The sequence below is a fragment of the Triturus cristatus genome, chromosome 3_2, assembly GCF_964204655.1.
Source record: "Triturus cristatus chromosome 3_2, aTriCri1.1, whole genome shotgun sequence".
NCBI lineage: Eukaryota > Metazoa > Chordata > Amphibia > Caudata > Salamandridae > Triturus > Triturus cristatus.
Window position 1 is genome coordinate 489,533,513 of NC_140584.1, and position 26,371 is coordinate 489,559,883.

Sequence of the window (26,371 nt, forward strand, 5' to 3'; positions counted from 1 at the left end):
TTACATTATTTTATACCTGCTCCAAAAAAAAAACCTTTGCTAAGAATGTTATTCTTAAGCAGGTGACAACTAGAAAGTAAACAAACAATGATTTTAGAATTAGCGTAAATGTTAAGCTCACTTGAAGGAAAAGTGCATCTCAGTAATTCTTTTTTTAATTTTTTATTATTGCTTTCTCAAAGAAAGTCAGAATAACCATTACAATCACTTAGAAACACTTAGAAATAAGTACCAAATGGCTCCAGTCAAAGTAGATAGTTACACAGACTAATATACAAACATGATTCATGATTGATCAATATATTAGACCAAAATCGCCAATTAGAGATACATTCGGCTAAGACCAACTCCAATGAGACCATATTTCCCCCGTTTTTTTAACTGATCGGGGACCCCGAGCTTTTGCAATAGCAATCTCACATTCATAAATTTGATGACGAATAGCCCAGAATTCCGACACCCTTGGTGGCCTAAGATCAATCCATGCCCTAGCAACACAAAGACGAGCACTAACAATTATAATCGCAATTAATGGCTCAAACTGGGGCCAATCCATCTTTAATACCCAACATGATATCCTTCTCACTCAAGTTTGTTTCAATCCTAGTGTGCACTGTAATCGATTCAGATAGGTTATCCCAATAACCTTTAAGCTTAGGACAGCTTATAAACATGTGTACTACATCTGCTGCATATTGCTTATATTTGGGGCAATATAAACGCCCTGAAGTCCCAGCTGTTACCCATTTTAAAATCCAATCAGGTGTGTACTATAACATACAGATTGTCTTAAATTGCTGTAATTTAAGACTGGTCAAGGTAATTGACTGATCTAAGACAGCTAATGCGTCCTTTAGCTCGATCACCGTTACTGTAATCATCAGACGCTGGCTCCAGTTTAAAGCAAGTTGAGAACTATCGTCAGGAACTTCTGATAAACTATACTTATACTGACCACCTTTGCTTCCTGTCCAGAAAAATAACAGGTATGAAAGTCGGTCGTTGATGTATCACTCCTATACTTAAGGTCATTTACAATATAATCCCTCACCTGTAGATATTTGTAAAAATTATGCTGGGGAAGCCCAAATTCAGCCTGTAGTGAGCATTTGTCCAGAAACCGTGCCTATCAAACAGCTGTCTCAGTTCAGCTACACCTGCCTGACCCCAAAGTAGCCCCACGTTATCATGGAATATATTGGGAAAACGAGAATTGTCCCAGAGCGGGATCAGCGAGTGTACAGTTGGTAGTGAGAATCTTGTACAAATTTCTCGCCAAATCCAAACTATATCCCTTACTACTTTGAACCTCATCTGTTTAAAGTAATCGGGATCCATCAGTTTATGCATAGATGATCGGGAATCAATACCTAGTGCTAATTGATGCCCATATGCAGTTGGTCCGGCATTAAATCCAGCCAGTAAACTTCCAATACGGCCAGTAAATGTTGCCCAAAAAATATAACTCAAAATCTGGTAGTCTAAATCCACCCTGCATATAAGATAGCTTCAAAAGGCGAATACCACACTTAGGTCTCCTATAACCCCATATGAAGCTACTGATTGCTCCATCCAATCACTTAAAAAAAGAGTCTGGAACTCAGAGTGGTATTGAACAAAACAAGTGAAGAAACTTAGGAAGTATATTCATTCTCACAATATTACGTCTACCCAGAATGCTCAGAGGGAGCTTATGCCATTGGCGCAGTTTCGCTACAACTCTTTTCAAAAGAGGTTCATAGATTAACAGAATAATCTTATCAACATGACTTCATAGGCGTATGTCAAGATAGGTAGCAGTATCAGCCACCCCAACCACAGGAGTGTGTGGCTTAAGATAACCTGCGTCTTGGAGAGATTCAGCTTGTAGCCGGAGAAAGAGCTGAATTGGTCAGCTTCATTAGCTATAATATTAACCGCATCTTTCAGGTTGTTAGTGAACACTGCGACATCATCAGCGTAAGCCATCATTTTCAGATTGATGCCATTTAACCGAGCAGGTTGTATACCCTTATTCTGATTCAAGTGTCCCATAGAGAAAGACGAAGATGAGTGACCACCTACCATTACTGTAGCAACCAGGTTCTTATAAAGGCTCTGAACAAGTGTAATAAACCGACTTCCTATTCCACATTTATCCACAATCAACCAGAGTGCTCCCCATATAACCCGGTCAAAAGCCTTATCCGCGTCTAAAATAATCATACCAATATTATATTTAGTTTTGCCAGCCACGTCAAACTCAGCAATCGCAGTGTTAGTATGAACTATAGTATCTCTGCCAGGTATAAACCTGTGCTGTTGTTCTGAAACTACATCCTGCATAACTGGAGCAAGGCACTGAGCTAGACTTTTTGAAAAAATCTTTGCGTCCATGTTTATCAGGGAGATAGGCTGATAAGAGCTCCGTTCTTCAGGTGATTTATCTTTCTTGAGAAAAACAATAATATTAGTATATCCCCATGATCGCAGAGTGGTCTTGCTGGTACTGATAGTGGTGGCCAACTCTAAGAGTTCTGGTGCCAACATATCTATGAAAATTTTATAAAACTCAAGCACTATTGAGTCTTCTCCGGCTGCTTTCCCTGAAGATAGTACATTAATGGCTGTCACCACCTCACCAAGACTGACTTCCCCTTAAAGTGTCTGTTACTGTTGAAAGTTAAGTTGGGGCATTCTGCATTCCTGTAGATATTTCACTGCAATCCGATAGTCTATACTATCAGACCCCTGATACAAATGTTGATAAAATATGGCAAATTGTTCCATAATGGATTGAGGGTTCATGTGGATTACACTGCTTTCCCCTGTAATCTGATGAATAGTACTGTTCAATTTTTTATCAGCATTCTGATAAGCCAACAGCCGCCGAACCTTTTCTCCATACTCATATTGAGAGACCCTGTTTTTCTGATGGATGGCAGCCACCCTCTCCTTCAATCCCCTGCTAAGCGTTAGTCGCCTCTCGATTAGTTTCAAGAATAATGGCTGCTCCCGCGGATCTTTTAGAAGGATTGCCTGTGCATGATCTTTTTCCAAATCCAGGCACTCCTGCCGAATTTGGGATTCCTCTAGCTGTTTACTCTTATTTTGAAACAGGATAAAATGCAGCGTCATCCCCGTACATATGCTTTCATGCAATCCCAAACTATTGAGATCGGAGCAGGACCTTTATTCTTTAGTAGATACTCTTGGAATAAATGTTTCATATAAACCCGATATTCCATGCTGGGGAGTAATTTCCGTAGAAATGTAAATAATCGATGACCGTCTGTCCCCTCCGCTGAGCCACACTGCATATTAAATACAATAGGATCTGAAGTAACCTTTCGCACAGATCTCAATGGTTGCCCCTTCCAGCAGCTACCCTTGTACCAATACCAAATCAATACGAGAGTAGTGTCTGTGAGGTGCTGAGTAGTAAGTGTAACCAGGCACCTGGGGTTCAGAGCTCTCCAAACGTCGACAAGACAATAAAGTGTAATTCATTTCAAAATAGATGCGCTTGTTTTAGACATCTGAACACTAGCTTGCCGATTGGTAGTATCTATATGATAATCCATCACACAATTAAAATCCCCCATTATAATCATGCCCTCCCCTTCCAATCCAGCAGCTGCAAGTTAAAAAAATGAAAAAGTGCTGGGTCGTCAAGATTCGGGCCGTAAACTACATAAATAGTATAAGTCTGCCTATTAACAACAAGCTGTGCTATAGCCCATCTACCCCTATTGTCCGAAGCAGTTCGAAAAACCCTAACGACAAGTCTCCTAGCTTTCATGATGGCAACACCCGTATAGACATGGATTGAATAGTACATATAAGTGGTTCATACCCCCGCTGCTTAAATAATTGTCAATCTTTAAATGCCAGTTGAGTTTCAGTAACCCCAATAATTTGTGGTTTGCAGACTGCTAGTTCCTCACAAATAAGATGTTGCTTCCTTGCCTGATTTAGACCTGCCACATTCCAATACATTAATTTATTCTAGCCATTGATTAGCCAACTTATCCGCTGATAACCCTCGCCACCATCTCAGACTACCGACCACCTTATCTCTGCGTTACATGCTGGACTCAATTTCGTATTATTCTGACTCCCATAGCTACCCCTCTTGCCTCCCTTAACCATAAAATGCACAAGCCATTTATCAAAAACACCCCCAATGCCCCTTGACCCCACCCTAGCCTAACCCAATCCACTCCGTACCTATGAGAGGAAATCACTCACTCCCTAATGCTGTCAGTTGTTTGACAGACTTCAAGGAGCGTTGTGTGTACTGCCCCCCATGCTCCCCCACCACATCGCAACCCCACCACTCAGTGTATAACCCCCCTTTTTTTATATACATCTATAAACATATCAAAACTGCCCAGCTACCATGGGGCTAATCCTGCCACTTATCCCCTTAGTGCCTCTATACTCTAGTTAGGCAAATAAATACAATTTTAGGTAGAATGCTACAAGGTCCCTTGTTGCCATGAGGTGAGGGCTTATGCAGCTTCAAGTTCTGTAAGAAATGTCTATGACCGACCATTCTTGATAACCTTCAATCGTGCTGGCTCCTGCAGGAACACTTGTGCCCCAACAAAATGGGGTAGCCTCCCCTCTTAGAGACCTGAAGATTTGGGTCTCTAAGGGGAAACGTTCGGTCTCTCAGGTAAAGCCACTCCCTCTGCCTCAGAATTCCTCCTTCATAGAGGATAATAATCGGTGGAATTGGCTGCACAGTGCCTTATCTACTAAGACCACAGATAACCCCAAATTGTTTCACCATCTTTAACACCCCATTGAAAATTATTTCTTGGAATGCGGCAGGGATTCATAGTAGCCCAGAGAAATTTGACCTTTTATTCTCTTTAGGAGCAAATGTGATTTGTATACAGGAAACCTGGTGTATTAATATGCTGGACGTTTCGAAGGATTTCTATGTTTTGGAAGTGCCAGCTGCCCCTTCCAAGAAAGGTCACGCTAGGGGGGGAATCGCTTGTCTATTATCAAATAAATTGCAGTGGAGATTTTCCCATTACACCGACCCAAGTAAATTTTTTCACGCTATAACAATAGCAAATCTGTTTAGTAATTTTAAAAAGTCACCTATTGTTATTCTTAATGTGTATATTCCTCCAGAAGAGCGTTTTAATCTCATATTGAAGCAGGTATTTCGATATATTGATCAAATTAAAAATGTTCCATCCCCTCCGGATATCATTCTCGTTGGAGATCTGAACTGCAAAATTTCCAATGCTAGTCTGAAACTTTTTAGAAATAAATCTAAAGAAGAGGCGCATTTTGTTCCCCTACCCCTCTTCCCAGATAAGTTAGTGACTAACAAAAGAGGGAAGATTCTGCTAAAAGAACTAGCGGCCGTTGAGGAACTTATATTAAATGGGAGATTCCCGTCCGATGTGCCTGCCAAATTTACACATAAGTCTCCTTTTGGGTCTTCTATCTTGGATTATGCAATCTCGGATTATGGCTTGTTTCCGTGTATTCAGGATTTTAAGATTATTCCTACATCTCTGAGCGACCATAGTGTAATGCTCATAACTATTTCTTTAAATTCCATGCCCACTGCGCCATGGTCCCTTAACGGCAGTGACGCTGCTTTCCACGCTTCCACGGGAAGGTGTTTTTGGAATCCTTCTGCCATTAATGGGGTCCAGGATATATTATGTGAAACTTTAATAGAATTAAATGAGTGGCGTGGTCTAGAAATAGTTAATTTTGAAAAACTCATGCGAAACATTATTTTACATGTAAAAAAGACTTCCCGCCCTAGAAAAGGGGTAGTGGTGCCTAGTATACTACGCATCCTGAACAAGGAAATAAATAAACTAGTCCGTGAGCAATATCTAGATAGAGTTATGGAACGAGAAAAAGAAATTTCTAGACTAAAAAGAAAGAGATGCAGACTAAAGGCGAAAATAAAAAAGGAGAAGGAAGATACAGTTTGGATCAACTTGAGGGAATCAGTTGTTCATGGTAGGATTAGAGAATTTTGGGCAATAATTGGGAAGGGATGTGGTACTAGAATAAGCCCTTGCCCCATCCCCATAGCTGAAGAGGTATGGATCACTTATATTCGGGACCTCTATGCAGGGAATGGTATTACAGGTGAAGATATTGTCCTAGATGCAACGCCCGAAGGACTCATTAATTATCCCACAGAGGAAGCAATTGAGATGGCTATAAAAAATATGCGTGCCTCTGGGGCAATGGGTCCTGACGAACTCCCTATGACACTCCTGAAGCAGGATCCTTTAAGGTGGAGTAAAATCCTGTATCCATTGTTTAAAGCCTGTTTCTTGTCTAAAACGGTACCTGCCTCCTGGAGGGGAAGTATCTTGGTCCCTATTTTTAAGAAGGGAACCAGGGATAGCCCCAGCAATTATCGTTTGATAGCCCTCCTCGACTCTATCGGAAAGGTCTTTGCGAAATGTCTTTTAAATTTCCTCTCCGATTGGGTCGAGGAGAATAATATCTTGCCTCTTGAACAAACTGGCTTCCGTAGGGGGCATGGTACTTTAGATAACCTCACCGCTCTCCATGTGGTTACTGATAAATACGTGCAGGTGAGAGGGGGGGTGGTGTATACGGCTTTTATTGATTTCTCCACAGCGTTCGATAAAGTAGATCGTAGTACGCTGTGGAGAAAATTGGCAGCTCTTGGTGTTCCAGCTTATCTATTGGAGCTTGTTCGGACTCTCCATACAGAGACTTGGTGTAGTGTCTTGCAAGGGGGCGAAAGGGTGCTCTCCCATCAAATTTCGTCCTTGAATGGCCTTAAACAAGGCTGTTTATTGGCTCCCCTTTTGTTCTCCTTATATACTGTAGACCTACCCGCCGCCTTGTCTGCCAGTGAGGGTATTGCTCCGGTGATGGGGGGGACCCCAATATCCTGCTTGATGTATGCCGATGACGTCCTTATTCTAGACTTGACTCCTAAAGGACTTACAAATCGGCTACATGCCCTTCATGTTTTTGCTGCTGCCCATTGCATGAAGATTAATATATCTAAAAGTAAAGTTATGTGCATAGCCGGTAAGAAGAAGTGCCGATCTGTAAATTTTGGATGGTATATCGGTGGCCAAAAACTGGAGGTTGTTAACTCCTATACCTTCCTGGGGAAAATTATCACGGCTAACTTGAGTGAGAGGCCCCATATTGAGCATAGTTCACGCAAAGCCCTCGCCCATGGCAAAGGTTTAAACTCCCTCTATCAGGCTACGGGGAAAAGGCACTTTTCGTGTTTACTGGAGGTGTACAGGTCTAAAATCCCCGCAACGATACTGTATGGTATAGAACTTATAGAGGTGAAATATTGGGACTTTTGCCATAAGATTGAGGGCAAACTCTTAAGATCCCTATCTTCTCTGAATACTGCGTGCTCTTTGGCCGCTTGTAGGCTCGATTTCGGTCTCAGGAGCAGTTGGGTACAGGGACTATGTGCCCTAGTAAAATGGGTGGCCTGCCTGGCTAGAGCTGAACTAGGGACGATGAGAGCTCTCCTCAGAAGTGAATTACTGGGTAATTTCAAAGAGTTTTCACAACTTGTAAGGAATTTTAGAAAAGCCATAACCCTTCTAAAATTAGATGAAAACACCTTGTTTTTGTATTCCTCCTTACAGTTAAAACTCGTATTAAAACAGGCCTCGTGGGAACTATGTTTTCAGTCTGATAAGAAGTTAATCTGTGAAAAAAGGGATGTAGACCTTCTCCTTAATTCTTATGTGATGAAGTTGGCCCAACCCTATGTCACATGGAACTTGCCGCATGGTATTCGTAGATTCTGGTTTCTTTTACGTTACGACCTAGTACCTTTAAATCTACTTTTATCCAAATGGTACGGTTCTTCTCCTATGTGCAATTTATGTAAACTGAGTACCCAGGATTGTATGCATGTTTTATTGACCTGCCCTGTGCTCCGTATATTGCGTCTCAGATGGTTAAAACCTATTTGTATCCGTCTGGGCATTTCCACTTTGAACGGCTTTCTCCAAGCACTTTATTGGCCTCCTAATGAAATGTTCTGTTTCTATATTTTTAACTTTTTTAAAGGTTTTTTAGCTATTTATTAACATGCCTCTGGAGATGTTTGACATTGCTTCCTGCTGTAGATCTGTCATTGTATGTTATTTTTGTACTTAAATATGTTTCTCAAATGTCATAATCTTGATATGTACTTGTCTTCTGCTTTTATCATTGTAAACTTCTATGTGGCCCTCTTTTGAGAGCCAAAACATAATAAATAAATTGAATTGAATTGAATTGAATAAATTGAATTGTGCCCCAACAGCTTTAAATGAATCTATTAACTGACGCAGCTTCCAGCGCTTGTTGTTGTACAAAGATCTGAGCGGATGTAGATAGAAAGGGAATCAACTGACAATGGAGCTGTTGGACGAGCTTTGTAATAAATTGCCTGCCACAAAAGAAAATTGCCAACATAAATAAGAGCGGGCGAGGATAATAATGTTTAGAATTTGCAGCTTGCTTAGAATACAACAGTAGCCTATGAGCTCGTTGAATTTGGGAGTTCATATCCCAATCTGCCAGGTCTGGAAGAGCTTTCTGCTACAGACTAACCAAGAAGGCTCTGGTGTCACTGCCTTCACCTCCTTCCGGTGTTCCGAATAACCGAAGGTTATTACAACACTGCCTGTTCTCCAAATCCTCGATTTTATGTTGAAGATAAACCAGCTGGTGCTCATGCTCTGTGACTACTTTAGTTGTTGCTGTGCGGACCTCCTCAACGTTTGCCACTTGGTGATTCAGCTCAGCAACATCAAACGTTAAACTTGCCATTTTACTAGTAACCTCTGTAAGGGCATGATGCATATATTTATTGTCCTCTTTAATCTGGGCATAGTGTTCCAAGGCCTCGGTTCTTTGCATCTGTAAGAGCTGCAAGATGGCTGTTAGAGAGGGCTCAGTTGCCCCCATAGGCCCACCCGTCACTGTAAGCTCTTTCCCATCTGCCTCGGAGTTATTGGGGGATGCCCTGATGCAGTGAGCAAATAGAAGATTCCAGAGGGCCATCGTCACATATCCGAGTCTTACTGCTGGGCTAAAACCCTTATTGGAGATGAGTGGGGCTGAGAGACAGAACCACTTTTTGACAGCCTTGAGATCAGAGTCTTTACCACTCCCTTAGAGGTGATCCACTTCCGCAGGAGGCTCTCCCTAGCGCCCCCCCCCCCTAAGTCGTACGGAGTTAAGGTCAGGGCAGTGACGCATTTTCCAAGCCTTTGTTTTTCATCTGTTTTTTATCGAGGGCCCCATTTTTCTCAGTAGACTCATCTTCCTGTAGTAAAGATCCAAGGAGTACTGCCTTATGAGGGACCTGCAGCACATCTGAGCCAGCTACTACATCTATTGCAGCCTCCGCCCCCACCTCCACGCACTTAATATGGGGGGGTGTCCATCCTCTACCTCCCCTAGCTCTGTGTCATCAGCCACTACAACCACTGTACCACCCGAGCCGTTATGACTTTGATACCTTGCTGTGAGATCACAGGCCCGTAACCGCCGCTCTGTTAGGCTGAGGTGGTCTGCTCGGTTTGACCCGATCTGCCGGCTCCAAGCCCTCCCCCGAAGTTCGCTGAGCCCTGTCCATCCAGAGTGAGGGATTACAATCCTTCTCAAACAGAGAAACTCTAGTTAAGGGGGGTCAACTCTTTTTCCATATTATTCAGCTCCATATTAAAGTTAGAGTTAGATCTTGCAACAGTGCAAAATGTAAAACAACCTAGTTCCTTTTACCATATTAATTAGACGAAATTCATTCAGAATCACAAGTTGATACAAATATATTTATATATTTAGTTTTACTTTTGGGTTACAATTTCAGGCTTCATCTGAGGTATAGTTTAACTGGCAATGGTGATTCTTCACAATTGTCAATACTAGTAAATGTGCACATTTGTGTTAATGACACCATGATGTAGCCCCAATCAAGTGTTTGCAAGTGTACACTGTTGCCAACTGTTTTGCCTTAGAACATCTGTGTATGTCACGTCTGTACCTTAATGCAAACCCTTCCTTCCAACAGATGTTCCAGATAATTAAATTCGACAATTCAAAACCTACCTCAATAATGTGGCAGGACGTTTAGATTCCATTAAAGACATAAGTAAGAGTTATGATATATTTTCTTTTTTGTAACTCTTTAGCCGAAAAATTAGCAACAGGAATACTTTAAAAATGGAATTACAAATGTCCCCATTTAAGACTAAATCACATTCAGTGTTCCATGAGTGATGATGTCAGACTCAGACCCAATCCGCCAGTCATGTAACAAGTGGCCCTTAAAAGGGCTGTGCCTGCTGCCTCTCACCTTCACCTTTGGCATCGAAAAAGCAGTTTACAACCCAATTTCCTGAAAGGTTGGTCAGAACATGAGATCCAATGAATTAAAAGCACAACTTCTAGAATTTGATACTCCAACCTCTCCTCCTTAGTAGTCAAAAGAAATCATTGGGGAGGCTTTGGGAGGGATAATCTTAGCTCCTCTGTCTTTAAATAGAATTTAAATGTCCTGTCCCAATAGTGAAAGAGATTTTGCATTCTATTACAAAACAAAAGGCTCAATTACGAACTCAAAGCTTGTCCATCACATTGTGTGAGACAGATGCTAAAGACCAGCCTTTTAGACCAGTGGCTTTCAAATCTTCCAACCGTCCAAAAATCATAAAGGATTTTGACACCACAGTCCTTTTGCTTAAATGAGCTCCAAAAGCAGGTACATCTGTTCCTGGCTTTTTCACCAACTATCTAACCTATCGTTCTAAGACCGATGAAGAAAAAGGTGCAAATGTCTCCTCGAAATGAATCAAATGTTGAAAGGCCTAAAGAGATCTGAAAGTGGCAAACTGTGTTTCATGGCATAAAATAAATTTTGCAACATATATCTTGGCATGATCAGCTAACTAGGCCTATGTTATAGTGGTATGAAACAATTTAGTATCCCTAGTGATATAGAAGAATACCCCTTCAGTGGACAAACTCTGTTTCACCATCTAGGCCCTTGCATCAGATACCCTACCGACTAAAATCATCCACAAAAGGAAGGTTATTGTTGTATGGTGTTTGTGTCATAGTTTTATGATTGGAAGACAAACATAAGTGGTTGTGTGCATGTGAATTTGTACACTGCAGCAACTGGCGATGAGTAGTCAGCATTGGCATGGAAATACAGACCCATGCAGCTGTGTCTTGATATAAGTAGAATTTGAGGGAAGTGCTTTGGACAATGTTGGCCTATATCAACATGAAGATTCCCTGAACAATAGGGGCACTACGCCGGTCGTGACTGCCATCTATGGGGAGTGGAGGGGTGAACAAGTGGGTTGTGGGTAAAAACAAAAAAACTAAATCAATTTTTTTAAACACGGCCTCTTCCGCAAAATACATCATCCTTCTCCTGTTGCTGCATCAACCAACTGCCTTAACCAATCCTGGTGCTGCTCTCACCAGCATGAGAGCAGCACAAGGACTGGTGGGAATGGCCTCTCTCGCCACTCCAGAGGACACTGGAGTATTGCCACGTGCTTTAACCCATGCTTTCAAAGTGCGCATGTCTGGCTGGCCATCGCAAGACGGCCGACCAAGGGGACATGCGCACTTTTAAAAGTGCACTGGCAGCCCACCCTTCTCCCTGCTGCCGTCACTGTACAAGCCCCGCCCCATCCTGACCTTCGGGGGTGATGAAAAATAAAATGGTAATAAATTAACTTTATTACCATTTAATTTTTCTTCTCTGGGGCTTTTGGGAGCAATTTAGGGGGTGCGCGACACTCCTTCACTCTCACGGAGGACCCGCCCCTGCACTACGCTCATTTTACCAGGCATACATTTAATTTTGCCTTATCAGTACCAATGTGTACTGTGTTGTGGCAGCACGAGCTGTTTACTCAGCATTATGAAAGATGCGTACGCACATGGCTACGTCTGACGTAAAGTTTGTGGAGTTAGAAGAGGCAGCATGTGACACAAGACACACTTTGTCATATGATGAGCACATTCTGTTAAAACGAGGACTAGCAATCCCCAAAGATCTTTTACCTTTCAAATAATTATAGAGACAAGCACAGACGGGGGAATAGCAACCAATTTCTGGATCAATTTCTGGAGCACGTTGCTGTCGGTGACACCTATAAACAATATATATGGGAGTTGAATGCACTAGTGTAGAGCATCACCTACATAGTTGATTTTATGCAAATCTGCATATCACACTTGAGACACACATTTTTATATCTCTATGTAATTAAAGGGAAGTGTATTTCCAAGGAAACTAAAAGTCTAACACTGCTTGTTGCGTCTTGCTGAACTGGTACCTTGTAGTTGTGTTGTTTTATATTTTGCGCCTCTTGAGCCTATTTCTCAACCTTAACCAAATGACTAGTATTTAAATGCCACCGCAATTATTTGAACCTTTTGGCAAGTCTCGCTCGGAATAGGAAATATGATATCCAGTTTTTTTGTCTGATGTTGAGGTTTTATAAAATGGAGATGGCACCCCTTCATTGTAAACTTTCACTTTTAAAATATAATATTGCTTAGGTGCTGCACTCAGAGAGCTCAAGAATCTTCCTCTATTGGACATAGGAATTAGTCAAAGCCTTGAGGTTTTTACAGTGGCAGTGGCAATTGAACAAATTCGTTTTCACTATGGGGAAAAAGGCAACACAGTGATAGAAAGATTCAAATTCTACTGGAGAAACAAAAGTTAGAATAAAAGCAGTGGAGGCTATGTTTCAGCTCTCAAATCTCTTTCTGCCTCAAGTGACTTTGAACAGATCACTTATGATGAGGATCTATAAACCAAATTTTACTGAAAAGAAACATCAAGAAAGTTCAAGAGGGACTATGTATTTGCACTGAACTCAACTTGAAAGCGGCAATGAATATTGCGGAGGAAATAGAACACTTTTTGTTCAGGAAATACCACTTCTCTTCACCATCTGATAAGAGTAGTGTGTCAGAAAAGGGATTTTTCGAGAAGTAAAAAAATGAACATTGTGGTAACATTGCATGCTACAAATGTGGCAGAAGCAATCATCTAGGCAACAGAAAAACATACCCATTGTTGTGCAAGATTTTCAGTAATTGTAGGAGAAAATGTCGTTTTGCCCATGTTTGCAGAGCCTATGCTACATATGAAGCCGCCACTGGCGGCCGCATTGCTATCATCCTAAGAATCGCCAATGAAGCATTGCCTCCTCTGCACCCCGCATCTCATCCTCAACATCAATGCAAACAAGATATTTTGCTGCGGGCCAAGGCTGGTCCCTGTATCCAAGCTTTCCTCAATTGTGGTTGGCCTGACCTTTTAGATTTCACCCATTCTGGCATGACCAGGTAGCCCTGGTTGGTGTTTAATACTTTTAACCACTACATTTCAGTTGATTCTTTAAAAGTTCATAACTCTAATTTTACTTTTTGGATTTGTGTTGTTTTGGTCTTGTTTGGTTCATTGTATTAAGCTCTATTTTTCAAACCTGTTGTGGAATCTTTTGGTGTGGTGTTTATACTTTTTTACTGTTTAAAGTGTTGCACAAATACTTCACACATAGCCACTTAAGTTAAGCCTGACTGCTCTGTGCCAAACTACCAAGGGGGTGAGCACATGTTAATATAGGGTGTGTTTGTGACTTTCCCTGACTAGGATTGTGGTTCCTGCTTAGACAGGGTGTATGCCTTTGCCAACCAGAAACCTAGTTTCTAACTGTGATAGTCCAATTGAGGAAGACAGTAGTTCGTTTTTGGAAGTACGTAGTTTGTATTTCAAGAATGTGAGTTTTCTGGGTAATGGGAAAGAACATGTTAATCATTTGCCCAATCACATTTTCTATTTTAGGAGTAAGGCATCCTGGTAAGACAGTGATGGTGACCCTTCTAATGCTTCTGTGTTAGGCTGTAGACATAGTGCAAGAAAGAGAAGTGTGCCCATGCAGTTCTGGGATACCTTCGTTTATCTTTGTTGATGCTTTACAGTCATCTTTAGTTGATGCTTCAGAAAATATCAGGAGTTCTTGAGACATCCTGGGGCTTTAGCATCTAGCTAATTCTCAAACAAACAGCCTTGGAGGGTGGTGTAATGTAAAGAAGTGGGACCAGAATGATTGCTTGAATTGATGTTGATAAGAAACCTATAATCCTGGTTTATCTTCTTGTGTAAAAGATCACAAGGGATATCCGATACACCAATCAGAAAGCATGGGCGTTTTAACTAAGATATAAAAAACAGTGGTTCACTGAGAACAAACGTAGCAAAATTATTTATTCATACATTGATAACACTGGAGTGCTATTAGAGAGAACATCAGAGAGAGCAGCAATCATGATATAGGGACAAGTTCTATAATGAGTAGAAAGCAAAAGACTTTAGACTCAATGGAATTCAGGGGCAAATTCTAAATAAAAGATAGGCATCTTTCAAATACAACTTGACCATCTAATCTACCTTCAACAAGGACGATCTCAAGCAATGAGTGCACTCCATATTGAAATGTCTGTAATACACTAAACCATTAAATAGCCCAAAACTGATTACAGAGTGAAGTCCCTCATCCCTTACTGCACTAAAATGAGGTTGCTGTTGGCATGGAGCTGCCCGGTGGTGCATACATTCTGGCAGATGGTGGTGGAGAATGTGAATGCTGTCATGCAGACACCTCTTGTGGTTGACTCTACTGTTTGCCTGTTGGGTGACGTTCACCGCCTGAGAGACCGAATAATGGAGTTTAGGTTTGTACACCTACTGTTGCTAATGGCTAAATGGCAGGAAGCGGTTACCTGGATGGGACTGATGGGTCCTAGTGTGGAAAAATGGAAGGCCAACGTGGCAAGTGGGCAGTGGCTTTAGAGGTGTGACTGAGGCAATACACACATGATGATGAGGTGAGGGAGGACTTAGGGAGGTGGACGGAACTCCTGGCCAGGTTTATAGGCTCAAGAGACACTCAGTCACAGACCGCAATAGAGGATGGAGACTATATTGTCTCTGATGATGGCTGAACTGTATCACGATTATGAAGGAATCTGCTCGGATTTGGGTGTGCTGTTCCTGGAATATATTAGGAACTTCATGTGGGGACCATATGTCTTTGTGACATAGTTGGAGATGGCTATTGTTTGTGTAATTGTTGATGTTACAATTTGATAAGACCAAAAAAATTAGGTTGCTGAAATCCATGGGGCCCAAAGATGTACTAGCGCATGATCCTATTGAGAGAACAAGAGGATTAGGAGGAACTGCAAAAGACAAGAATGAAATTCTATTCTGTATAGTCAGAGGCATCCATGGATCTGATGTTATATCTTTTCACTGAAGTATAAAGAGGGTGAGTCTGACACCCAACCTTATTGGGAAACAGGGATTTCATGAGAGTGACATGCCAGTTTTGGCACGTGGTAATCCTGGATCCAACCGGAAACTGAATCTCCTCTTTGATAAAAGTGGAATAACTATCATGGAGTGCCACGTATGACTATAAGTTTTAAGGCACATGGGTTCCTATACATTAGGTAGACAAATAGGACTCTGAGAGCAAATAATAATGCCCAGGGGATGTCCAATCAACAGTTAAAACAACATATTATTAAAGCATTGAAAGTAAAAACAAATTCATAAGAGTGGGTACCCCAGTGTGGTGAACCTCAACAGGTACTGAGAAGAACTCACAGGCAAAAACAAAAACTGACCTAAACGTTTTCCAGAATCAAGGTGACTTACATAATCAGGTGGGTAAGATAGACTGAGTTGGTGGCATTTCGATCCACTCAAATTATCTGATCATCATCAGGAAAACACATTGTTTGCCTGAATACATAAATCAATGCAAGAGAAAATCAATCAAAATAAATCAATGAAATGAAAAATACATTTGGAAAGTGCTCTAATACCCTGAGGTGTCTTAAAATGTATTGGTTTATTGACAGGGAGGCAATGTAGATGCTTAAGTGCTGAAGAGAATGATTGGTGCTTAGGAATGCCCAAAAGGAGTCAGGCTGCTGTATTTTGTAAGATCTGGATTTTGTTGAAGCATTTTTTTCTGAAGATTGACAAACAGAGAATTGAAATAGTCTGTTCTTGAGAGAACAAGGGAGGTGGTCACCGTTTTCTACAGATCTTTAGGAATGAAAGGGAAAACTGCCCTGAGGAGTTTGATGGTAAACAATGAGGCTGAGGTGCTGGAGTTTACGAGGCCCTCAAAAGAAAGTTTACTATTGAAAAACAAACCCAGGTTCTTGACTTTTGAGGAGGGAGTAGGAGGTGTGCCAAACTCTGTCAGCAACCATGAAGGGGACCACAGAGAGGAATTTCTGCCGAAATAGAACCTCCGTTTTTCCAGAGTTAAGCTTTAGGCAATTATGGGTCATCCAATTCCCAACCTGAACCACGCAGTCGCAGGCGCGTGAAGCCGTTTCTACTGGGTCATGCGCCACAGACACCACGATTTGGGTGTCATCTCCGTATGATATTGCTGAAAACACAAACTATCTGATCAATTTAGCCAGTGGTGCCACGTAAATGTAAAAAAGGGTGGGGCTCAGAAATGAGCCCAAGAGGAACACTGTATGGCAAGGAGAAAGGAGGGGAGTTAAACTCTTCAAGTGCTTGCATTTGGTCAAACAGAAAAGGTTTCAGAAGAGCAAAAGCTTGGTCCATGATCCCAATAGAAGAAAGTCGGCCAAGGAAGATATTGTGATTAACGACATCAAACGCCACCAAAAACTCTGACAGTATAAAGGCGGAAATGCCTCCTGCATCAATGGTCTGGCGAATTTGCGCCGATGCCTTGATTAGGGCGAGTTCTGTACTGTGGTGGCTTCTGAAGCCAAACTGAGACGGGTCCAGGTGGTCATGTTCATCGATGAAGGCTGTCAGTTGAGAATGAATAGCTTTCTCGATTATTTTTGCTCGAGACTGCAGGCGGGGGATGGGCCAGTAGTTGTTTAGGTTTGAGACATCCAAATTGGGCTTCTTAAGAAGGGGGAGAATGTATGCTAATTTCCATTTTAATGGAAAGGAAGCCTGTGCTGAGTACCTAATTAAAAAAAATTGTACGGTTTTATGCTTGGCAAATGATTGGCTACAAAAAGGTTAAAAACTGCATTAAACTTTTCCCTGAAAAAGGACGCTAGGGAATTACAAAAATTCTGACTAGTGTTAATATTTTAATTTTGGGTTTTTTAATTAATTTTTTTACTGTAGTGAAGAGCTCTTTAGAAGAGTTCTATGAAGATTAAATTTTTTTGTTAGTTAAGTAACTCAATTTCTCTCTTCTAATCAGATTTTTGTAAATTAATAAAGATTGCTTGTACAGTTCCTTATTTGAGGGGTCATAGTTAACCCTCCATTTCCGTTCAAGCCTGAGGCAAGCCGGCTTCTGTAGTCTCAGGTTTTCAGAAAACCAGGGTTCTGAAGGGGATGACCTTGAGTTTTTATGGGCTTTGAAACAGGCTAGTTAGTCTACTGCTGAGTCTATGCAGAGGTGATAGGAGCTGACTGTGTTGTCAATATCTAGGGAGGCTATTGGCTGTGTGGAAGCTAGAGACCTTTCCAGAAGATCCAAATTGATGTTGTGCCATGAGCGTGAAAGCTTAGGGGGTTGATGCTGCATTGTGTCTGGAGTATTTAAGGTGAAAGTAAGATTGAACATGACTGCAGAATGATCTGACAAAGTCAGAGGTAGGAAGGGGAAAACATGTAAGTGCGAATTATCACAAAACTTCCATCAAGGCAGTGGCCTGCTGAGTGAGTAGGTCAGTGTACTTGTTGTCCTAAACCCAAACTATTCATTAAATCTGTGACATAGGCTGAATGACTGGAAAGGTCATCAAAGTAAAGATTAAAATCCCCAAGCACTGTAAAATCTAAAGAGTCCACTTTGGTGTCAAGTAGCTGACAAAGATTAGAGATAGATGTGGCCTTAGAACCAAATGGAGGTAAATCAACTAGCCATTGAATGAGTAACACTTAGCAAGTTTGATTTTAAAGAAAAGAGCTTCAGGTTCACAAAAACCTTCATAGTCTGATGTAATGCTATTAAGAATGATATATTGAGATTGGCTCCATTTTGCGTAATTGACTCCATTTTCTGTGCTGACTCCATCTTGTGTAACAGACTCCATTTTCTGTGCTTGCAAGTAGCTGCAGAGTGGGGAGGGGACTCTTTACTTGTTTTTGCTCTTCAGCGATCAGAGTGAACTGGAAAATGTTGTGTGGGATGCGTGCTTGGTACCTTTCAGGGAATGTGTGTAATGTACGGCTCTGTCTCAGAGTCAAAATACAGGGACCTGGCCAGCTTCTGTCTTGATCTTGACACAGATCAGTACGGCCAGCCCGTTTTTTTTGTAACAGAAGAAAGGGGGTGAGATTTCTAGAACCTTCACCTCACGTTGAGTGAAAGGTATTAAAGGCAGAGAATGTTGACAAGCGGATTGGAGCTCACTTGTGGGGTAGATGTGCTGTCACAAGAAGAATCTGGATTCAGTCACAATCGCGAGTCTTGCCTGGCTGTCAACGGGCTCCCCAGCTTGAGTTGGCAAGGATGTCGAGTGACACAGTGATAGAAAGATTCAAATTCTACTGGAGAAACAAAAGTTAGAATAAAAGCAGTGGAGGCTATGTTTCAGCTCTCAAATCTCTTTCTGCCTCAAGTGACTTTGAACAGATCACTTATGATGAGGCTCTATAAACCAAATTTTACTGAAAAGAAACATCAAGAAAGTTCAAGAGGGACTATGTATTTGCACTGAACTCAACTTGAAAGCGGCAATGAATATTGCGGAGGAAATAGAACACTTTTTGTTCAGGAAATACCACTTCTCTTCACCATCTGATAAGAGTAGTGTGTCAGAAAAGGGATTTTTCGAGAAGTAAAAAAATGAACATTGTGGTAACATTGCATGCTACAAATGTGGCAGAAGCAATCATCTAGGCAACAGAAAAACATACCCATTGTTGTGCAAGATTTTCAGTAATTGTAGGAGAAAATGTCGTTTTGCCCATGTTTGCAGAGCCTATGCTACATATGAAGCCGCCACTGGCGGCCGCATTGCTATCATCCTAAGAATCGCCAATGAAGCATTGCCTCCTCTGCACCCCGCATCTCATCCTCAACATCAATGCAAACAAGATATTTTGCTGCGGGCCAAGGCTGGTCCCTGTATCCAAGCTTTCCTCAATTGTGGTTGGCCTGACCTTTTAGATTTCACCCATTCTGGCATGACCAGGTAGCCCTGGTTGGTGTTTAATACTTTTAACCACTACATTTCAGTTGATTCTTTAAAAGTTCATAACTCTAATTTTACTTTTTGGATTTGTGTTGTTTTGGTCTTGTTTGGTTCATTGTATTAAGCTCTATTTTTCAAACCTGTTGTGGAATCTTTTGGTGTGGTGTTTATACTTTTTTACTGTTTAAAGTGTTGCACAAATACTTCACACATAGCCACTTAAGTTAAGCCTGACTGCTCTGTGCCAAACTACCAAGGGGGTGAGCACAGGTTAATATAGGGTGTGTTTGTGACTTTCCCTGACTAGGATTGTGGTTCCTGCTTAGACAGGGTGTATGCCTTTGCCAACCAGAAACCTAGTTTCTAACTGTGATAGTCCAATTGAGGAAGACAGTAGTTCGTTTTTGGAAGTACGTAGTTTGTATTTCAAGAATGTGAGTTTTCTGGGTAATGGGAAAGAATATGTTAATCATTTGCCCAATCACATTTTCTATTTTAGGAGTAAGGCATCCTGGTAAGACAGTGATGGTGACCCTTCTAATGCTTCTGTGTTAGGCTGTAGACATAGTGCAAGAAAGAGAAGTGTGCCCATGCAGTTCTGGGATACCTTCGTTTATCTTTGTTGATGCTTTACAGTCATCTTTAGTTGATGCTTCAGAAAATATCAGGAGTTCTTGAGACATCCTGGGGCTCTAGCATCTAGCTAATTCTCAAACAAACAGCCTTGGAGGGTGGTGTAATGTAAAGAAGTGGGACCAGAATGATTGCTTGAATTGATGTTGATAAGAAACCTATAATCCTGGTTTATCTTCTTGTGTAAAAGATCACAAGGGATATCCGATACACCAATCAGAAAGCATGGGCGTTTTAACTAAGATATAAAAAACAGTGGTTCACTGAGAACAAACGTAGCAAAATTATTTATTCATACATTGATAACACTGGAGTGCTATTAGAGAGAACATCAGAGAGAGCAGCAATCATGATATAGGGACAAGTTCTATAATGAGTAGAAAGCAAAAGACTTTAGACTCAATGGAATTCAGGGGCAAATTCTAAATAAAAGATAGGCATCTTTCAAATACAACTTGACCATCTAATCTACCTTCAACAAGGACGATCTCAAGCAATGAGTGCACTCCATATTGAAATGTCTGTAATACACTAAACCATTAAATAGCCCAAAACTGATTACAGAGTGAAGTCCCTCATCCCTTACTGCACTAAAATGAGGTTGCTGTTGGCATGGAGCTGCCCGGTGGTGCATACATTCTGGCAGATGGTGGTGGAGAATGTGAATGCTGTCATGCAGACACCTCTTGTGGTTGACTCTACTGTTTGCCTGTTGGGTGACGTTCACCGCCTGAGAGACCGAATAATGGAGTTTAGGTTTGTACACCTACTGTTGCTAATGGCTAAATGGCAGGAAGCGGTTACCTGGATGGGACTGATGGGTCCTAGTGTGGAAAAATGGAAGGCCAACGTGGCAAGTGGGCAGTGGCTTTAGAGGTGTGACTGAGGCAATACACACATGATGATGAGGTGAGGGAGGACTTAGGGAGGTGGACGGAACTCCTGGCCAGGTTTATAGGCTCAAGAGACACTCAGTCACAGACCGCAATAGAGGATGGAGACTCTATTGTCTCTGATGATGGCTGAACTGTATCACGATTATGAAGGAATCTGCTCGGATTTGGGTGTGCTGTTCCTGGAATATATTAGGAACTTCATGTGGGGACCATATGTCTTTGTGACATAGTTGGAGATGGCTATTGTTTGTGTAATTGTTGATGTTACAATTTGATAAGACCAAAAAAATTAGGTTGCTGAAATCCATGGGGCCCAAAGATGTACTAGCGCATGATCCTATTGAGAGAACAAGAGGATTAGGAGGAACTGCAAAAGACAAGAATGAAATTCTATTCTGTATAGTCAGAGGCATCCATGGATCTGATGTTATATCTTTTCACTGAAGTATAAAGAGGGTGAGTCTGACACCCAACCTTATTGGGAAACAGGGATTTCATGAGAGTGACATGCCAGTTTTGGCACGTGGTAATCCTGGATCCAACCGGAAACTGAATCTCCTCTTTGATAAAAGTGGAATAACTATCATGGAGTGCCACGTATGACTATAAGTTTTAAGGCACATGGGTTCCTATACATTAGGTAGACAAATAGGACTCTGAGAGCAAATAATAATGCCCAGGGGATGTCCAATCAACAGTTAAAACAACATATTATTAAAGCATTGAAAGTAAAAACAAATTCATAAGAGTGGGTACCCCAGTGTGGTGAACCTCAACAGGTACTGAGAAGAACTCACAGGCAAAAACAAAAACTGACCTAAACGTTTTCCAGAATCAAGGTGACTTACATAATCAGGTGGGTAAGATAGACTGAGTTGGTGGCATTTCGATCCACTCAAATTATCTGATCATCATCAGGAAAACACATTGTTTGCCTGAATACATAAATCAATGCAAGAGAAAATCAATCAAAATAAATCAATGAAATGAAAAATACATTTGGAAAGTGCTCTAATACCCTGAGGTGTCTTAAAATGTATTGGTTTATTGACAGGGAGGCAATGTAGATGCTTAAGTGCTGAAGAGAATGATTGGTGCTTAGGAATGCCCAAAAGGAGTCAGGCTGCTGTATTTTGTAAGATCTGGATTTTGTTGAAGCATTTTTTTCTGAAGATTGACAAACAGAGAATTGAAATAGTCTGTTCTTGAGAGAACAAGGGAGGTGGTCACCGTTTTCTACAGATCTTTAGGAATGAAAGGGAAAACTGCCCTGAGGAGTTTGATGGTAAACAATGAGGCTGAGGTGCTGGAGTTTACGAGGCCCTCAAAAGAAAGTTTACTATTGAAAAACAAACCCAGGTTCTTGACTTTTGAGGAGGGAGTAGGAGGTGTGCCAAACTCTGTCAGCAACCATGAAGGGGACCACAGAGAGGAATTTCTGCCGAAATAGAACCTCCGTTTTTCCAGAGTTAAGCTTTAGGCAATTATGGGTCATCCAATTCCCAACCTGAACCACGCAGTCGCAGGCGCGTGAAGCCGTTTCTACTGGGTCATGCGCCACAGACACCACGATTTGGGTGTCATCTCCGTATGATATTGCTGAAAACACAAACTATCTGATCAATTTAGCCAGTGGTGCCACGTAAATGTAAAAAAGGGTGGGGCTCAGAAATGAGCCCAAGAGGAACACTGTATGGCAAGGAGAAAGGAGGGGAGTTAAACTCTTCAAGTGCTTGCATTTGGTCAAACAGAAAAGGTTTCAGAAGAGCAAAAGCTTGGTCCATGATCCCAATAGAAGAAAGTCGGCCAAGGAAGATATTGTGATTAACGACATCAAACGCCACCAAAAACTCTGACAGTATAAAGGCGGAAATGCCTCCTGCATCAATGGTCTGGCGAATTTGCGCCGATGCCTTGATTAGGGCGAGTTCTGTACTGTGGTGGCTTCTGAAGCCAAACTGAGACGGGTCCAGGTGGTCATGTTCATCGATGAAGGCTGTCAGTTGAGAATGAATAGCTTTCTCGATTATTTTTGCTCGAGACTGCAGGCGGGGGATGGGCCAGTAGTTGTTTAGGTTTGAGACATCCAAATTGGGCTTCTTAAGAAGGGGGAGAATGTATGCTAATTTCCATTTTAATGGAAAGGAAGCCTGTGCTGAGTACCTAATTAAAAAAAATTGTACGGTTTTATGCTTGGCAAATGATTGGCTACAAAAAGGTTAAAAACTGCATTAAACTTTTCCCTGAAAAAGGACGCTAGGGAATTACAAAAATTCTGACTAGTGTTAATATTTTAATTTTGGGTTTTTTAATTAATTTTTTTACTGTAGTGAAGAGCTCTTTAGAAGAGTTCTATGAAGATTAAATTTTTTTGTTAGTTAAGTAACTCAATTTCTCTCTTCTAATCAGATTTTTGTAAATTAATAAAGATTGCTTGTACAGTTCCTTATTTGAGGGGTCATAGTTAACCCTCCATTTCCGTTCAAGCCTGAGGCAAGCCGGCTTCTGTAGTCTCAGGTTTTCAGAAAACCAGGGTTCTGAAGGGGATGACCTTGAGTTTTTATGGGCTTTGAAACAGGCTAGTTAGTCTACTGCTGAGTCTATGCAGAGGTGATAGGAGCGGACTGTGTTGTCAATATCTAGGGAGGCTATTGGCTGTGTGGAAGCTAGAGACCTTTCCAGAAGATCCAAATTGATGTTGTGCCATGAGCGTGAAAGCTTAGGGGGTTGATGCTGCATTGTGTCTGGAGTATTTAAGGTGAAAGTAAGATTGAACATGACTGCAGAATGATCTGACAAAGTCAGAGGTAGGAAGGGGAAAACATGTAAGTGCGAATTATCACAAAACTTCCATCAAGGCAGTGGCCTGCTGAGTGAGTAGGTCAGTGTACTTGTTGTCCTAAACCCAAACTATTCATTAAATCTGTGACATAGGCTGAATGACTGGAAAGGTCATCAAAGTAAAGATTAAAATCCCCAAGCACTGTAAAATCTAAAGAGTCCACTTTGGTGTCAAGTAGCTGACAAAGATTAGAGATAGATGTGGCCTTAGAACCAAATGGAGGTAAATCAACTAGCCATTGAATGAGTAACACTTAGCAAGTTTGATTTTAAAGAAAAGAGCTTCAGGTTCACAAAAACCTTCATAGTCTGATGTAATGCTATTAAGAATGATATATTGAGATTGGCTCCATTTTGCGTAATTGACTCCATTTTCTGTGCTGACTCCATCTTGTGTAACAGACTCCATTTTCTGTGCTTGCAAGTAGCTGCAGAGTGGGGAGGGGACTCTTTACTTGTTTTTGCTCTTCAGCGATCAGAGTGAACTGGAAAATGTTGTGTGGGATGCGTGCTTGGTACCTTTCAGGGAATGTGTGTAATGTACGGCTCTGTCTCAGAGTCAAAATACAGGGACCTGGCCAGCTTCTGTCTTGATCTTGACACAGATCAGTACGGCCAGCCCGTTTTTTTTGTAACAGAAGAAAGGGGGTGAGATTTCTAGAACCTTCACCTCACGTTGAGTGAAAGGTTTTAAAGGCAGAGAATGTTGACAAGCGGATTGGAGCTCACTTGTGGGGTAGATGTGCTGTCACAAGAAGAATCTGGATTCAGTCACAATCGCGAGTCTTGCCTGGCTGTCAACGGGCTCCCCAGCTTGAGTTGGCAAGGATGTCGAGTGAACGATCGGTGAGTTGTTACTTACTTTGTTTATATAATTACTGAGTTTCTTTGCTACATGTATATATGCTACATGTTATTCTGGTTTTGTGCTTAAGTTACTGGATATTTGTGAGTCTGCATCAAACGATATATATTTTGCCTTCCTTTCCAAAATATTGAATTAATAAATGTGTGTGTCACTTTAAATGCACCTGAATTTGTTTTCTAGCCTCGCCTTAAGAGAGTGCTGGGTCTTGTTTTATCACCTCGTCTTTCAGGAGTGCTGTTTTACATGTGTATTTAAAGGTGCAGTGCATTTGCCTCCCTCGGGAGTGCTCGGTTTAGGTGTGTCAAATTAGTACAAGGTTTTGAGAGGGCTGCAGTAGATAATAGCTAATCCATCGTCTCTTTTTCCAACTCCATCCAGTCTGAAAACTGAGTAACTGGATGGAACTGTATTGCAAAATCGGCCCGAAGCCGACATCGGCCAAGGTCTCTGGGACAAAGGTTATGTCTATTGAATTGGATTCCAGGAAGCCAGAACATTCTAGTGCATGTTTGATTAGAGACCGCACATTGATGAGAGTGCTGTGATATGTATGATTGAACTAGGGGGTTTTAGGTCGGGGTACTTTGGTAGGTCAGGTTTTCTTACCAGGAGGTTGGTTAGTGAAAGCTGGCATATGACAGGTTGCACCATCCAGTCAGTCCGGCGGTTTTAATGTGGAGCCAGGACAGCACTTACCTGCCATTTTAAGCATCAAAAGCTGTTCCCTGGTATAGGCAAGAAAGGCTTTGGGTTGGAAAGTTAATCAGGTGTAATGGCTGGTGCTGAGCACGATCTGAGTGTGGGCGGGCACAGACGGACTTGCCTTTGATGCCTCAGCGGCACACCCGCTGCATATGGATGCTCTCTTAACTGATTGAAATAGTCCTTCATGACAGCGGGCATGTCCTGGTGCTGGCACTAGAGCACAGCGTTAGTAAAAACAGTGGCAAAATTAACAAGGGCTTGTTGATCAGGGTCCAGCAACCCCTGCAGCTCTCGTAGGCTCCCAAGCGAGCAGATACGTACTGGCAAATATAAACCAAATAAAAAGTGAGAAAAGGGACCACATAAAACCAATTAAAACAGGTGGGAGAGAACTTCCTTCCAATGTGGTGTGCAGAAGCAGCTGTGGAGACAGGTACCTCTGGTGGCAGAAGTGCCTACAAGAAACAAATGCTAAGCCACGGGTGAGCTGTGCGGATGCGCTCTCATCTTATTAAAATAGGCTTCCATGAGATGGGGGGTGTCCTGGTGCAAGCACTAGAGCGCAGCGTTAGTAAAAACAGTGGCAAAATTAAAAGGGCTTGTTGACCTGGGTCCAACCACAACCCCTGCAGCTCTCGCAGGCTCCCCTGCGGGTAGATGAGTACTGGGGAAAATGAATATAAACCAAATTGAAAAATGAAAAAAGAGAACGCATAAACCAATTACAACAGGTGGGAGAGAACTCCCTTCCAATTTGGCATGCAGAAGCAGCTGTGGAGCCAGGCACCTCTGGTGGCAGAAGTTCCTACAAGGAAATAAACGCTATGCTACGGGTGACTGCAGAGACTCAGGCACAGAAGAAAAAGAATAGTGAATAGTCAAGCCAATGGGCTATATCCTAGGGCCCTCTATCAGGCACCAGCAAGGCAATGTGGGTGTTTCGGCAAAACGTCCTTGGACTCTGTGACTATTTGACTTTCTTGCATTTTTACATATAGATATAAATATTTTAATGCATTTGTCACAAAGCAACTGACCATTGCGTTGCGGCCTACCCTAGCTCCCTGTCTGCTATTTTTACCAACCTGGGATCAATCTTCATCAGTAAAAACTTGTGCATTGTGCTGGTAGTATAACGTCTTATCACAGGTAATTTCAAAGTGACCAAACACAGCCATTA

General features: G+C 41.7%; 1 protein-coding gene across 1 annotated transcript in view; it reads right to left on the reverse strand.

The window, feature by feature from the left end:
• The window catches only part of NRIP3 (nuclear receptor interacting protein 3), a 204,013-nt gene that overhangs the window by 116,098 nt on the left and 61,544 nt on the right, over nucleotides 1-26,371 (reverse strand). The gene's annotated exons all lie outside the window — the stretch shown is intronic.